General features: G+C 41.4%; 1 non-coding gene across 1 annotated transcript; it reads left to right on the plus strand.

Annotated features, from left to right (window-relative positions):
- Window positions 1-1,502: 1,502 nt before the first annotated feature.
- On the plus strand, window positions 1,503-1,574 carry TRNAC-ACA (transfer RNA cysteine (anticodon ACA)). The gene has a single exon. It is a non-coding gene; the product is annotated as a tRNA-Cys (tRNA).
- The last annotated feature ends 2,795 nt before the right edge of the window (window positions 1,575-4,369 follow it).

Genomic DNA, 4,369 nt, shown 5'->3' on the forward strand with positions numbered 1-4,369 from the left:
GTGTTCAAATCCCTAGCTAGTCCAAATACACTACAATGGCATTAGTTCCTCCTTGCTGGTCAGCCTCTAAGTTCTCGCTTTGTTTCTAGAGTAGGGAGAGTTCTCTTTCTTTCTATCAGTTATATAGATAGATAGATAGATAGATAGATAGATAGATAGATAAATTTGTCCAGTGTTTCTCAGTAGTAGTAGCTGAAGGGGAACTCTTCTGCATCAATTCAGAGGTTCTCTTTACACTTTTGAGATGTAATTTTATAATAATGAAAGGTAAAGTTCACAAGAAAGACATAAGATCTGGGAATCTGTATGTGTTGAATCACAGTGCATCAAAATGTACGAAGCAAAATTTGTTAGAAGCACAGTCACAGTGGAGACTTTAACAAGCTACACTGAGACTTTACCAAATGTAGAAAGTAAAAATTAAGGACAACACAAGGATCTGAATATTACTATAGACAAGGCAGGTTTAGTACATTTATATCACTCAGTAATCTAAAAGCAGTGAATATACATTTTCTGATGCTCTGATGTGAAAACCCTCAAGAATTTAAACAGCAGCTGACAGAGTTGAATTGCTCCTGGCTTGTTGCCAAAGGCATTTACTGTACCTGCGTCATAGAAGGTCGTCCGTTTTGGATCCCTCTTGTGTCCAACTCAGATGTGAACTCTGTGGGTGGGCCACTGGAGTTGTCCTGTGAACCATCTCCAGCTCTGCAGGTACATCACAGAGGCACCTGGTTCAGCCGCAATCCAGAGACAGGGTCATATCCAACTTCGGCTATTTCTGTGCAGACCACAGATCCTTGAAGCAGGACTTCCCTCCTTACCAGCATCCAACTCAACAAACCCACCTGTCCACTTATGTGGTAGCCACTACCCAGTAACTCCTACTGCCAATACCATGAGATTTGCTTTGAAAACTTTGCAGCTTATTATTGCTTGTAATTATGAAAAATTGAGGGAAAAAACCTGAAATGACTATCAAAGGGGGAATGGATAAATAAGATGTGGCATATTCATATTATTGTGATATGAATTTTATCATAATATCCTAATATTCTAGTGTTTTATTATATGAACCCTTATAATAGCCATTAGAAGGAATAGGGGACTTTCCTGGTGGCTCAGCAGTAAACAATCCACCTGCACTGCAGGAGACGCAGGTTCAATCCCTGCGTCAGGAAGATCCCCTGGAGGAGGGCACGGCAACCCACTCCAGTATTCCTGCCTGAAGAATCCCATGGACAGAGGAGCCTGGTGGGCTACAATCCATAGGGTTGCAAAGAGTCAGACACGACTAAAGCAACTTAGCACACATGCACACAGAAGGAATGGACTGTACCTATATATACCATTATATATCCATGTATAAAATGTCTTTGTGTAATGTCAACTCTTGACATGTAATAAAAAAGAAAATGTGGCATAAAGCAGGTATTCATTTACATGAATTTTGAAACACAATATATATTATTTAAAGATACATATATACATGTAAGGCTTCCCTGGTGGCTCAGATGGTAAAGCATCTGCCTACAATGCAGGAGACCCAGGTTCAATCCCTGGGTTGGGAAGATCCCCTGGAGAAGGAAATGGCAACCCACTCCAGTATTCTTGCCTGGAAAATTCCATGGACAGAGGAGCCTAGTAGGCTACAGTCCATGGGGTCGCAAAGAGTCAGACATGACTGAGTGACTTCACTTTCTTCTTTCTTTCTTTCTGTATACATGTAAAATTGCTACAGATGGTTGGGATATACACTAAATCCATGATAGTTGCTTCCAGGGACTGGGCTGAAGAAATAGAACTTGGCTGGGGACAACTATTATCTGTTTTATTTAATTTATTTTATATAAGTGCTACTGAGGCAAATATGATAAACTGTTAATAAGGGTCAGTTCTGAGAAGAAAAATATATGTGTGCATACATGTTAGCCTTTTTGCCTTTTTCACTTATTTTTTTACAACTTTATTGAGGTATAAATGATGTACAGTAAACTGCACATATTTAATGTGTACAATGTGATCAATTTTGACAGATGTATACACCCATGAAACCATTACCACATGACGACAATGAATATTTACATCACCTCCAACAGTTTCTTCTAGCCCTTTTGAATCCATTTCTCCTTTCTGCCTTGAACCTGGGCAAACATTGATTTGCTTTCTGTCACTATAGATTAGTTTGCTTTTTCTAGAGTTTTATATGAATGGAGTCCTACCGCATGTGCTTTTCTTGGGGTTGGTTGTTGTTTTTTGGTCGCTAAGTTGTGTCTGACTCTTTGCAGTCCCATGGACTGCAGCACGCCAGGTCTCCCTGTCCTTCACCATCTCCCGGAATTCACTCAAATTCATGTCCATTGAGTCGGTGAGGCCATCCAACCATCTCATTCTCTGTCGCCCCCTTCTCCTCCTGCCCTCAATCTTCCCCAGCATCGGGGTCCTTTCCATTGAGTCGGCTGTTTGTATCAGGTGGCCAAAGTATTGGAGGTTCAGCTTCAGCATCAGTCCTTCCAATGAGTATTCAGGACTGATTTCCTTTAAGATTGACTGGTTCTGTCCAAGGGACTCTCAAGAGTCTTCCCCAGCACCACAGTCCAAAAGCATTTTTGGACACTCAGCCAACTTTATGGTCCAGCTCTCACATCTGTACATGCCTCCTGGAAAAACCATAGCTTTGATTATACAGACCTTTGTCGCCAAAGTGATGTCTCTGCTTTTTAAAACACTGTCATAGCTTTTAAAACATTGTCATAGCTTTTCTTCTAAGAAGCAAACATCTTTTAATTTTGTGGCTGCAGTCTCCATCTGCAAAAGGTATGGTTGCTTTCACTCATTTTCTCAAAAGAATAACAATTTCTCAAAATAAAAACTATTTAAAAATATTTCAAAACATTTTGAAAAACAATATGAAGCATATAATCTGTGATTGAGAAATAGAGGTGGGAGGGCATCTGTGGAAAGGAGGTGCCGTTTGGGATACACTCCCATTTGGCAGAACAAGCATATCTACTCTAATGGCTTCAATAGCTACTGAAATCTTCCCTCATATAACCTGTGTTTTGAAATTATCTGTCACTGCCTGAGATTGCACAGAAAAGAATCTTTTGAATATCTAAGATACCCATTTAAAAACAGGGGCATCATCGAGAATTCATTCACAGCAGTTGCTTTGATGAGATGCCCATCATTCTAACCCCCCCCACTTGGCTTTACTGAGGGGATGGTGCTGGGTCGCGGGCGGGGGGAGCTCAGCTGTACCGAAGCATGGAGAGCTGGGGAGACGGGGAACCTGAGTGAGCCAGCACCCTGGGAGACTTGCGGCAGCCCTAGGATCCTGAGAACTAGGAGACCGGGACAAGGATCCAGAGAGGGCCAGGAAAAGGAGGTGGGGAGATCCCCCAGGTTAAGAGTCGTCCATTTCTTCCTCAATTTCCTCTGCTGAGAAACTGAGGAATAAGTTCTCATTTCACCTTCCTGCATCTCTTAAGCTTCAGATCAGAGAATTCTTATTCTCTAAGTTCAACCTGATATCATTATTGCTCTGTGACCTAAAGTGGCTTTTGGTGTTTTTTTTTGGCTGGACTTGGAGCCATTGTTTCTGTGGGAAAATGTGCCCAGTCTTCTTCTTTTTCTTTTTTAAATCAACCTTCTCCTCAAGGCTTCCTCTGCTCAGTGTCTGGGGTTTTATTTTTATTTATCTATTTAAAATTTTATGTATTTATTTTTGGCGGTGCTGGGTCTTCATTGCGGTGCATGGGCTTCTCACTGAGGTGATTTCTCTTGTGTCGGTGCACAGGCTTAGCTGCTTTGCTACATGTGGGGTCTTCCCAGGCCAGGGATTGAACCCATGTCCCCTGCAATGGCAGGCTGGTCCTCAACCTCTGGATCACCAGCAAAGTCATCCAAATTTCAAATAACTGATCTACAAAGAAAGTTTTGAAACATAACTTGTTATATGCCAGCCAGGAACTCCTTCAGTATATAAATCTTTGTACAATAAGCTATGTTGTAATGGAAATATTTTCACAGATATAATTCTTAATCTATAGCCAATATCAGTCATTAAAACATACTGTTCAGTCCTGGGGCCCATAAGAGTAGGATGTTATGGAGAAATTGGAAAGGAGCCAGGGGAGACAAAGAAAATGATGGAAGGTTTTGAAAAATAGCCCTTCAGGGAAAAGTCTACATTAGTTCAGAGAAGAGAGGTGTGAGCAGACTGAATATCAGTCTTCAAACTATAAAAGGATGTTACATTATTGACACCTAGTCTTTCTCCTGAGTGTTCACAGAGGGAGATAGGAGAGAAAATGAGCTTCAGCTACAGCAGAAGGATGTAGGCTGGTCAGAGGTCCCCAGCCTC

The sequence above is a fragment of the Giraffa tippelskirchi genome, chromosome 7 (genome assembly GCF_054371585.1).
Source record: "Giraffa tippelskirchi isolate mGirTip1 chromosome 7, T2T-mGirTip1v1.2.pri, whole genome shotgun sequence".
NCBI lineage: Eukaryota > Metazoa > Chordata > Mammalia > Artiodactyla > Giraffidae > Giraffa > Giraffa tippelskirchi.